Here is a 12,959-nt window from a genome sequence, read left to right as displayed (position 1 = left end):
ACAAGCTTTCATGTGTCCAAATTATAAAATGCCCTTTTGTGAAGACTACCCCTCTGCTCTAGACCCCAAAAATGCTACTGCGGTTGTTTTCTCCCCTCTGTTCCCTCGTCTATGCATCCCGCAGCAGGGTTTCTGAGCCCAGCGGTGCAGGCAGAGCAGCATCTGGACAGAAATCATCCCTCCATCCCTCCTCCCTCTCCACTCTGCCCTGTCCTGACCTCATGGATCTGTTCAGAGCCGCGCGCTAGCAGTTGCACGTTCAGGACGCAGCAGAGAGCAGTCTCTCTCGCTTTCTATCCTGTCATCTTTTATTATCGCTCTCCATCCATTCCTCTCACCTTGCCTTTCTCGCTAATCTCATCTCTCTTTCCTCTCATTCTAGGACGCCCTCCAAACTACCCCCCATCCGCTCTCTCTCTGCCCCATACTGACCCTCAGCTCAGCAGCAGTGGGCCTGGGTTTCAGGCTGTTGCATCAGCCCTCATCCCCACCACCGCTGCGGACATGTGAAATACGGGTTGACAGTAGCTCCGTGTCTAAGTGGTGGATAAGTGCTCTGGGGGTTTGTGAGTGTGGGTGGTCCTCCATAGCACATTTGTAGGCTGGTGCACGAGGGTCGCCTTAACTGATTAAAATGTAGGCTTATTATTCGGTAATTAATCTTAAGGTTTATTATCTAGTAGCTGCTATGAATTATTCAGTGACTACTACTTGGGATGCAACAATATACTGAGCTCACAATCAGATTTTTGATACTTAATTTTTGATTCAGTTCCCAACAGAAATTGATATTCACACAGTATTTTCAGGCAAAATTTGAAAGAAGAAGTGCACAACCTACTAAGGAGATTACATCTGGGACTGGGGCCGTTTACACTGAATGAGCTGGTGTGAATTACGTTGATTGTGGCAAGTGCATTAGATGACATTTAACAGATCCAGCTGATATCGCCATGGTGCACACTGTCATAGTTTTGCATTGTGACTTATTATGCCATAATACATTGATACAGGCCTAGAAACTAGGGACATATGATCATAAACAGCAGATTTTTTTGTTCCAAACATATGATCAAGCACTTTTGTATTTTTATTGTGGCTAACCTGGGTTACAGTTTTGTGATGTAAATAACATGTGCCAGGTAAGTGCACTGCTGCTACACCTATACCAAAGTGTCATTTTGTCAATTATGCATGACTAAATGTGCTATATAGCCAGTTGCCTCTTACTTCTGATGTAGCCCTTCATTTTATGCATGTCATTTAATTAGGCGGGTGATTTTTTTGCTGAAGGTAGACCATTATAGACCAAGTAATGTTACTTGTATTGCAAGTTTAACAGATGGAAAATACCGGAAAGGTGCTACTTTGTGAGCTGTTGGGTAGAAAATGGCTAAAAAAGGCTAATAAAAATCGCTCATTGGCAAATTTTGCTAGAAAAAAATTTAAATCAGCCATAAAAAGCTCATAAACAGTGAGGGCTCCAGAGGGGCACAACTGTCTAAGCACAGTCCCCATCATCTGGAAATTGCGAGTTTGCTCGTTGGTGACATCCGTGGCCAAGACGGCATAATTCACCTTGCTGTCTCCAGGTGGGTAGGATGACCCTTCCTCTTTCCCTATCACCCAGCCTGATGCTAGCCACCATGAGTGTTTGTTAGCTAACGTAACAGAATTGGCAGTTAGTTTTCTCCTCCAAGCGTGTTCAGCTGTTCAATGATGTTGGGTTAGGAGCAGTTCGAAAAGATGCTGTGGCGCTCCACGTGTCTCGGGGGAAGCAGGTGCTAGCCTTCACCCTCCTGCCTAGTGGTTGTTGGCAATTACTAAAATTGGAGAAAAAATTAGGCCAAACTTTTTTTGGATAAATAAAATAAATAAATAAAACAAATGATTGGTCCATCCTTATTAGACACTACTATTTAGGGGCATTTAAGGTGGTTTAAAGGGATAAATGCAGACATTTGTTTTAAGCCTCCCCTTCTTCAGCTTGGTGGCCATTTTTTTATCGTTGACATATTCAGTGTGCTGTTGCTGATGCTGGGGGATCAATCTCTCCACTGGCTCTCTAATTCACTCATGCATTGATTCAGTCTCTCTCTCTCTCTCCCCCCCGACTCCCCTGCCTCCTTCTGCCTCACACCTCTCTGTTCTCCCACCTCTGTATCTCTCTCCCTCTCTCTCTCTGTATCTCTTCACACACACACACACATGCACACACACACACACACGCAAACACACACACACACATTGCCCCCTCCTCTTTATTGCATTCTTGCAGAGCGGGAGCCCGTCCAGAGCATCAATTTCACTCAGCTGTGACACTGCAGTCTCGGTGCAATGTTCAATGGGTTAGGGCTGTCTTGGCTCTGTTTTCCCTCTATCAAGGGCACAATACACACTCTCACACACACACACACACACACACTGACTTCTCATTTATAAGTAACAAAAATATTTAGAATAAAGTCATAAAATATATGAAAAATGACCATAATTTGCAACATCAGCCTTGTTCTGGCTGATACTGCTTTGCTTTATGGTCAGGCAACAGCAGTACGACCACCACTCATATCCCACAGGTTATGCAGCTGTGCATGTAAACAAGAGTCCGCACTGAGCTGAAGATGAAAGCAAAGTTACGTGGTCAACCTCATGCTTGGCTGCTTGGAACAACGTGCTATGCTCCGGAAAAACCCCAAATATAGCCCTGTTCACATTCTGCCCATTTCAGTTAACGTCCAGCGGCCATTCAGGAAGGACACATGGCACCAAAAATAGCTGACCACCACAAGGATTGAGTGCACTGCCTTTTTGCGCTCAACCTGAGTAAACAGCCACTAGCAGGACAGAAGCATCATGGACAACAATTAAGTCTATTACTTACTGACAGGAGATCATGTGTACGTTAAAATAAGGGAAGCTGATCCTGGATGAGCCTTAAAGCAGATCAGGTGCATGGTGTTAAAAGTGTATTAAATATTACAAGAGAAATACATGAATGGAAATGGACAGAAAAAACAGCATAGAAACATCCAGAAAATGAAGTTCCTTTCACTATTGATAGGTGTACGATGTACGTAAATAGACCACGCAATGTGCTAGAGATAGACTCTATGAAGGAGAACCTGATCCTGGATCAGTCCTCAAGCCTGAGCACAGCCAGATGCAAAACGTTAAACCTAGTAAACAGCGCCAACCTGAGTGAAGCATCTTCAGAGACAGAAAATGAAGTCTTGCTATAGGTGATACATTATCAGGTGTATGTTAATAGATCATATCATTTTCTGTAAAGACGTACTCTATAAAGGAGAAGCTGATCCTGGATCAGCTGTCAAGCCTGAGTATCCTCAGCAGCGAGCACATTGCCGTGTTATCCAACACGCCCCCCTGATCGCTGTTTGGACTATAACACGCCTCGGAGAGGTGCACCGCCTGAAGCCCCCTGTTTCCCCTCTGCATTCCCCACATTCATCCCACCATGAAGTCACCTGGCTGCAAGCCCAAAAGGAAAAAGCAAACCTGCCTTACCTGCTTGTAGCGTTCTGCCCAAATCCTGGTCCTGCAGTCTCCCGCAAAGGCGAAAAACGGCAGCAGCTATTCCCTGTCAAACGGCAGCCTCCTCTCTTCGTTTCTCTCTCTCTCTGTCTCTCTCTATCTATCCTGCTTTCCTCCTTGCCGTCGCTGCCATGTTCACTGCGGGGCGGGGGGAGGGGGGTGTGTCGGACGGGGTTGGGGGGGGTACTGTTGTGGGGAGGGGGTGAAAGGAGAGAGAGAGAGAGAGAGAGAGAGAGAGAGAGAGAGAGAGAGAATAAGAAGGGGGGCTCAGGGGGATAAGAAAGCAATTAGAAGGCAGCCCTCTACTTCCAGACAGAATGTATAATGGAATTAGCTCAAGGGGGGCTGCCTCTGCTTGGTGAAGCCTCGCAGGCAGTCCGCAACGCAGCGTCCACGTTTGTGTATGCAAGTGTGTGTATGTGTCGTAGAATGCGCACATGCAGTGATGAAGGAGAGAGAGAGAGAGTGTGTGTGGTTGTGATAGCGAGAGAAGGAGGGGGAGTCAGTCAAGCTGGGGGGGGGGTGGGGGCACTACTGTCAGCCAGCAGAGAGAGAGAGAGAGAGAGGGAGAGAGAGAGAGAGAGAGAGAGAGAGAGAGAGAGAGAGCATGACATAGAAAATATAAGAGAGGGAGGCAGAGAAAATGAGAAAGATAGAAAAGAAGAAAGGGGGAGAGTGTGAGATGGAAAATAAAAGAGAGCAAGAAAGAGATAAAGGAGAGAGATAGAAGTAAAAGGAGAGTGAAGAAGGAGAAAGCAAGAGAGAGAAGGGAAGAAAGAAGGAGAAGACAGGAAGAGAAAAATGGGAGAGAAGGAAAAACAGAGGAAGACAAGGAAAGGGAGAGAGGAAGAGCAAGAGAGAAGGGGAGAGAGTGAGAAAAAAATAAAGGGAGAGAGAGAGGGAAAGGTGGAAAGAGAGACAGAAAGGGAGAAAGAGAGACGGGGTGAGACAGGTGAGAAAGGTGGAAAGAAAATGAGAGAGACAGAACGAGAAAGGGAGAAAGAAAGCCTGCACCAAAAGCTGTCTAGCAGGTTCTCTAATCAGAGAGGATGCTATATGCTTCTATGTGTGGTGGTCCTGGCAGTGCTGCTGAGTGGGGGGCAGAGAGAGAGAGTTCAGTGATTTAAGGACTGAGAAAAAGGATGCAATTGGAGAGACTGCCAGTAAGTCTGGATGCGAGAATGTGAGTGCACTCGCAAGATAGCGTGTGTCCCTGATTGTGTCATGAATGAAAATGAGGAGGCGGAGAGCAGAAACCTTCAATCCTTGGCTATCCTGCACCTTCAAGTCTTCAGGTTCACTACTGCCAGGGAATCTGAGAAATGGTGGATTGCTTCAATCTGTAAAAGACAGAAATGCTTTATGTAATATTATCTGATTGCAGCAGTGGTGGCTATCCATACGAGGGGATGCTAATATTTATATTTCTAGACCTAGACATCGACCCTTTACATACTGTTGGACTCTCTTTATTTGTCACCATCACCGTGGTTGGCAGCATTTTTATTCACATTTGGACGCTTGCTCTGTCACAAAACCTCGCTCTGTGCTCATCGTCTAAGAGGCGGTGAGGAGCAGAGTGACTCATAAGCGGCTGGTTTGAGCTTTCACCATCTCCTCATGTTGACCTTGGCAGTGAACGACTGCTTTGACTGCAGTGTAGGTCCACTGAATGCTGGTGTACATAATATATATATATATATATATATATGTATATATATATATATATATATATATATATATATATATATATATATATATATTATGTACACACACACAAATATTATGTGCACACATACACCGGAATTCAGTAGACCTACACTGCAGTCAAGGCAGCATATATATATATATATATGCTGATTTGTCCTATATGTGTAATGAGCTGATAGAAAATAACTAATTCAGCAAGATATATACAGGCAAATAAAGATCTATAATTTTCACTGACCATGCACAAAGGCCAAGCTACACTTCAGACAAACCTGGGCAACAAGACATCAAACTAGGAATACTGTCCAAAATAAATTTGCGTAGCACTTATTAATGATTAAAGGTATTTATCATGTCAATGTTAATAAACATAGGAGATCAGGGTCAGATGAATTACCATATACATGTTGAAGGGAAAAATGCTATGCATAAAAAGATTCTTAAATATAGAACTTTATAGAATTTAACCTTATTCTATTATTCTATACTAGTTCAGGTTTCTGAAAAAAGTAGTGAATGAAAGCATTCGTGATCAGTATTAGGCTATGATCGGCTAAGTCTATGGTAGCAACAGGTGGAAAATATAGGAAAATCTGATGACGTGGCAGGGGCTGGAACCAGTCTGACTCCTTCCCTGGAACAATGTAAATGCAATGGGTGGATGCTGGCAGCTCTTGCTGAATTAGTTATTTTCTATCAGCTCATTATGCATATAGGACAAATCAGCGTTATGTCACAACAGCAAAGAACTTATTTCAGGGTGGAAAACGCAGGTAGCATTGCATTGATACAAAAAGGCTTTGTACTAATACTGAGACTTATTTAGCCAAGATATTGGAAAAATAGAAAGCTTTTTTAAGCTAATCTTCCCAGGGTAATAACTTAACCTCCTAAATGTCCAGGGCCCACTGGCAGGCTCAAAGTTATATTACACACTTTTATACCTTAAGAACAGCTCAGCCAGTTTGCAATGAAGTCCCTGTTGTTACTGCATTATAAGCCATACTATGTAATAAGCCTGGGATTTGAAGGAAGTCTTTTTGGTCATTTTATGTAACTAAAAAGTGTCTGGTTTGGCTAATTATCTACCTTTCTTGATAGTTGGTTTACCTTAATGGCTAAAATGAAGCAATACACTGCGCTGTTTTAAACACTCACACAAATGTCCACTTTTGCAAAAAATCAAGAGCAGAATCAAACAAAACTTATAAATATTAAATAAATATTAGCAATAACACCTAATAACACCTAATAACCTAATAGTTCTTTTAGCACGTCACCTCATATCAAACTCTCTACAAAGCAATAATTCTAAAACATATAATTATAGTAGTTATAACAGCAAACAGCAAAACATCAACATACTATTCTAGTTTACATTCTAGTAATAAACTAGATTAATACTACCTATTGCAGCTCTATGTGCTTTAGAACAGTGTAAAATGGGAAAAACATAAGTAAAATCCATTACGTACTTGGGTACATTTGACATTACAGCCTCAAATACAACAAGATGTCACCATTATTGCCAATGTTTTATCTGTTATGCTTGATTTTTTTGTAAATTGTGCCAGAAATTGAGCTGCTTTCATGTTGACTGGAAGCAAGCTATCCACCCAGAAATTTAGCCAACCGATATGTTTACAAACATTCTAATTTGATCTATATGTGTATGCTTTAAGAAGACCAATTGCCTGAAAGATTAAGGGGCAGAGGGGTGGGCAGGGAGTATTAATGGATGCGGCTGTGCTGTTTTCTAGTTCATCTTTACTGCAGCTGGCCTAGATGGTCCAACTGACAGGTCAAGCTATCAGCCAGAAAATCTCACAGTACTCACAGATGGGCAGTCCGAGCCTGGAGGGGCTCAATAAAAAAATCTGGGGGGCTGGTTGACATGGGCTCGCCTGTGCTGTGGACTCATAATGGGCATGATGCTGACTTCAGAATGACATCACGGCTTCAGAGGTCTCCGGCTTTATACTGTAATTTGGCCAGAGTAATATGTCTGGGTATTTGGCGTACTGGAGAAATTCATGTTGCTCACACACTGCTTACTACCAGACACGTTATAAAGGAGGACATGGTCACTGGTTGAAGTATTGTAGCACCCCCGCTACTTGCCGGTGCTGGCTCCGAGAGAGACACCATGGTGCAGCCATGCGAGCGGCCACGCACTGAGGCTCAGGGTCGATGCACCCTCCTAAAATGGGACTTATTGTTCTTGTTGATGTCCATGTTTACACGTGTTAACTGTTGTTTATGTTATTTTAGTTGGGGTGTGGGTTTAATTAGCGTGTTTTGTGTTGGGGGTTGGCCTACCATTGGTGTAAAGCCTGTGGCTGGTGGTGACCTCCTCCACGAGTTCAGCACTTTATACAAGCCTTTTTGATTTGGTGTTTAAGAAAAAAACACTTCTCTTGGTGGAATCATGGCCTCCCTTGTGTCCTACTCTACACAGCTACAATATGAATATGAAAGCAGAGCCGGTTTATGAGGAGCCTGGCCACTTCCTATTCCCCCTGTTACATCAAAAACAGGACTGCTGAACAGCAGAGGGCACCCGCGAGTGAGTCCTCAACGAATGGGAGTAAATGGAGCTCAACGGCTAAAAATGAAAAGTTAAAATAGTTTCTAATCACTTGCCCAGAACGTTTCTTTAACTTTAGAAAGTAGAAGGATGTATTTCACTAAGAAAACAAAGAAATCTTACCTATATATTTCCTTTTTTCTACAGCAAACAGGTTTTGAGCAGCAGAAGGCGGGCTTTACTGCTACAGCGTGATGATTGATTGGCAAGGAGCAGCTCATTGGCTGTTCGCGCTCACAGACATCATGAACGTACATGAGGTGCTGTTTTAAACTCCAATAGCTTGAGTTTAAAAGCTCTTAAAAATATAAGAGCAGTGTTAAAATGATTTATGATATTCATTGTTCATGAAATGATTGCATTCTTTTACATTAAAAATGTTTAAGCATTTATAAACTATGATTTTGCTCAAATGCTCCATATCAACCCATTCATTTGGACTCACTCGGGAGCGCCCTCTAGCGTTTGAGAAAACCGGAAGACATTGCAAAGTGGTAATTCTCATCTCTACAAGTTCTCTGACGGAAGCTCATAAAGCTCAATATGGCGTCTGTTTATGGTGAAAGTCCCGCCCTTCGAGAAAAATAGCCAATCATCTTGCTGATTACGCCATGAGCGGGGGAAAGGCCCCTTCTCCTTGTCTAGACCCGCGCAAGCGCAGTAGCCAGAACAACCCGAAAAAACACCGTTGTGCGTTACTGAGCCAAACGCCACGATCTATTTGTGAGGCTTTTGTCAGATTTTATTAGTGATTTCAATTATGTTTTTGAAACGGGAATTTGCCAAATATCTCCCCTCATTCAAAGATTAGCAGTCTGGTCTTACATGGCTGGAAATAACTGCCCAGCGACGTTGCAAAAATGGCCGCCGAGTGAACAGACTTTCCTAAACGTAGTATTATTACTACTTTGGGAACAATTACCATTTGAGAAGTGTGCTGTAATGTAAACATAGCCGTTGACATTAATGGGTTAATCTTGGAAGCCGTTATGCTGTTTCCGTTTTTACAGTAGCTAAGAAAACACCAGGCGAAGACTGCTAGTGTATTAAACAGTGAATTTAACTGAATGTCCACCGCGGTCGACAGTATCACTGCAATGATGTAGCCTCGATAGTCCTTTGCAAGTTTTTCTTTTACATTTCCTGTGTATGTTTTTGCTTGAGAAGCAGTGAACCGAGTGCGCAGCAATTAAAACGTATAAACAATGCTTTTTTTCACACTGCGCGAGCGCTTCAGCTCTAGCTGCCCGGATAAAGGGAGATGGGTAATGAGCAGCGCGACCTTGCGGGGGGTTTTACGGAAGAGAAGGGGTGAGCTGGGGTCACTCGTTCCGACTAGCGTAGCCGATCAATGAAGAGGAAAGGTGCGTGTGTTTATAAAAGCGTGTGTGTGAATGTGTCTGTGTATATCTAATGGGGGGGTTAATGCTCACTGTTGCCATGGAGACGAGCGAGGACAGTGGTCACCGGCCACCGAGCGCTGTTAGCAGACGAGATGAAATGCTCATAAAGAACTGGAAAAGGTTACAGACGTAGGCATGCATGAAAATTAAACTGTAGGAAGAGGACGAAGGCGGCGTTGTCCCACTTTCCGAGCTCCGCAGAACAGTTTGTATCATTCCCCGCTAAAGTCGACCTTAAAGCCCCGTTACAGAGGCAAACACTGGACACGAGGCCTTGGGGAAGGATAATATTATATCAGACGATTATATTAGATTTATTATGCTTTCTGTTTCTAATATGTACATTAATGGTAGAGCCGTGTATCATTCCGAGACGGGAAAACTGCGTTTTATGTGGGCAGGTTTTTACTGTAACTAATAGTACCTGCGCCATCTAGTGGTAATCAAGCGGAACTGACAGTGAGTGCGTCCGGTGGGATTCTCGAGCAAATTCTTTGAATCTTTTGCTGATACCAAATCAGAGGTAGAATTTGAAATCTTAGCAGACAGAAAGAGAGAGTAAAACAGCCATACATGAACATATATCGTCTTGTGGTTTATTCCCTAGTGTTCACGCACATAGGTTCTGCACCTAGATGCGTATAATGAGCGTATAGCGCCATCTCGTGAGCTGTCTAGAAATGCACATTCATTTCCTCTTCACATGCTTACACGCATTTAAGTATTCTACTGAACGAAAATATCTATATTAATATTACAAGACTTGCTACAGGATTCCTATAAGAGTATTATAGCACATTCTGACACTATAGTACAAAATTGCTGTATATTATATTACTATAATATACTAGAGAGTACTGCACAAGTATATATTACTACAAGACAGTGCTACAGGAATAACACATAAGGCAAAATTATAATCTAGATTATTATAGCACTATAGAACTCATAGTGATCATTTTTTTTGGTAAATGTTCTTTTTCAAGATAATGCTGGTACTTTATACATTGCTATTTAATATTTTCCCCCAGCTGACTCAGTATTAGGGATGGGCTGACTGGTCTGGTGGTGCCAGTGCCCAGGAGCCTCTAACTAATAGGGGCCTCAGGTGGCACAGACTACAAGGCCCAAGGAGGCTAAAATATTTGGGATGATCTAATGCAGATATAAAAATTAGACAAACAAATGGGCATGGAATATGTACAAATGACTAAATGAATGAAATAAATTAAGAAATAGTGTCAGTTCTCAGTCCTCTCAAGTATATTATTATTGTCTCATGAGATTTTGTTGTCGCCATTGAAATGGGATGTTTTAGTCAGTGTCTGATAGTGGTGTTATTGTAGGACTACTATTTTTTTTCCTTACGACTCAGTTTGACTTAAAAAGGCAAAAAATAAATTTAGTCTCTAGACTAATAAATCACAGTAAATGCACATTAGTAAGGATGATTTTGTTTATTATCAAAAAACAAAAGAAACAAATTTGCATTGCTCAAAGTGCACATAAACACTAACATGATCCACTGTTTAATCTCACCTTTAGGAGGCTTCCAAAGATGCTTGTGCTTAGAGGCCTCACAAGACCATGATCTGTCTTTGCACAGTACTCAAAATAATTTCTGCAGATTATGCTTCTTTGTTTCTAATAATTTCACTTGTTTTGGGATAGTTTTACTGTACTCAGAGTGTAGGTAAGGAGAAAATTCATACCGCCACCAAAAGTGATCACAGTACAGTCTATAATAGGAAATGTGTACACCAGACTGTACACAAAATCCTATGGTTTATTACCCAGACTTGGAAATGTCAGCATCGTGACTGATCATCGCTCAACAATATGTCAGTCGTGACTTAAAGTGTTTTCCCTCATAGATCTAATGCATCTTTGTCTGATGACAAGGTCACCATGCATAGAGTATGCAGATTTTTAAATGCTGATATTAATTCCGACAAATTTTCACATGACTTACTGCCTTAACGTGCACTTTCCATTATCCTACACCATCTCTAGGTGTCAATATTCACTAGCTCGCAGCCTCTTGGCTGTTAACATGTAAATATGCCTCATAAATAATATTAATCAAAAACTACAGAATCACGCCACCTGTTTCCCTCATGAATATGCATGGCCTGTTTTACACTGTTTATGCTTTCATTTATCATTGTCACAGCATGCACTCCTCAAATCCGATAACCAAACAACACTGTAAAATTAAACAGCCAATTTGGATTTCTAACATATGTGTTGTTAATGTTTTGCATCGCTACCCACTCGGCTGCAGATCCGACTCTGAATTCCTGAGTGACTTCATATGCAACGGGAGGAAATGAAACACATTTGAAAGCAATCCCAGTGTCGCGTTGAGGTTGCCAGGAGAAGCAGGCCTGAGATTTGTAGCAAACTTTTTATGAAAAGCAGATAGTTTATACTGAGGTTAAATGGGTTTTGATGGAGCGGAAATACTTAACATAAAACAGAGTGCTTTGTCTTTGGATTACTGGATCATCGCTTGGTAGTAGACAGTGCTTGTGGTCAATAATGTGTGACCGAAATGTGTTCCTAGGTTGTTGTTTAGTACATTAAGCCACAAATAGTCTGATGCTCAAGAGTTTTCTTCTGGATCTACGAGTAATGGAATAGTCACATTTACCACAGACTACATTGAGTTGTTAAATAATCTCAAATAGACTTGGACAACTGGACAAAAGTACAGAGGAAATTCAAGCATTATGATGACTTCCTACTGTTACAAAAACAGCAGTAATAATTAGGGATGAACACTAGTACTCAATTACTCGATTACTCGAACAGCTTGAAGTGCCAGTATTTGAACACTGAAATCACTATGCAGGTATTCGTTACATTTCATTGTGCAAGAAAATATATTGGCTAAAAATTCAGTAAAACACAAAGGTTTTACTGGTAATTGAAAGTAAATATGTTAAGTTACACAAGTCCCCTGAACATGAGTGCGTTAAGGATGTGCCTGAGAAGGCAAAGAACGTGGCTGTATCACTAACTAGGCTACTCTAGCTGATGTTAACTAGGTTCAGACTACATATATATATATATATATATATATATATATATATATATATCTCTGATAAATAGCATTTTGGCACATTGAACATTAAAGAAGAAATACCTTTTGTATAAGACCAAAGTCCTTATAGGAAAGTTTGTTCACTCTGCGACCATCTTGGCAACGTCGCTGGGCAGTTATTTCCAGCCATACAAGACCAGACTTTTATCTCTCTCGAGACTTTTCCCGGAAACAGACGCCATGTTGATCGTTACAAGCTGTCCCACTCATATTTCAAGCAGTGACTGACTGTCTCCTCCTTTGTAACGGCTTTGACAAGACAGCGAGTCCTCATCAACATTCAACATGACACTTGTTAACCTAGCTCTGTTATCTCATTAGCTTATCTGAAGAGGCAGCCTCCGTCACTCATTCAGCATAGAAATTCTACTTATGTCTCTTTTTAAATAATAAAACATGTTCCTTTGCATGCTGCTATTTTTGTGCAACGCCGGTGCTGTCACCTAAAAAGGTAAGTCCACAGCATGTTATGTTCACCCAAAGTCTGTTTTTTTTGGTGATGTTGATCCTTCACTGTGGTTAACTGGATGTTAATGAGCTCTACAGATAGTCAAATATCATAATTAGTCGGAATGCGCATCACTAGTGTTTACTCTCA

At 41.7% G+C, this 12,959-nt stretch overlaps 1 protein-coding gene across 1 annotated transcript in view; it reads right to left on the bottom strand.

The window, feature by feature from the left end:
- LOC118821657 (retinoic acid-induced protein 1) overlaps positions 1 to 3,634 on the bottom strand; it is a 58,584-nt gene extending 54,950 nt beyond the window's left edge. Inside the window, exon 1 of the mRNA XM_036590371.1 lies at positions 3,529 to 3,634. The gene's annotated coding sequence lies outside the window, so the exon portion shown is untranslated. The remainder of the gene's footprint in view (positions 1 to 3,528) is intronic.
- Between the last annotated feature and the right edge of the window lie 9,325 nt (positions 3,635 to 12,959).

The sequence above is a fragment of the Colossoma macropomum genome, unplaced genomic scaffold, assembly GCF_904425465.1.
Source record: "Colossoma macropomum unplaced genomic scaffold, Colossoma_macropomum, whole genome shotgun sequence".
NCBI lineage: Eukaryota > Metazoa > Chordata > Actinopteri > Characiformes > Serrasalmidae > Colossoma > Colossoma macropomum.
This window is presented reverse-complemented; position numbering and strand designations above follow the sequence as displayed.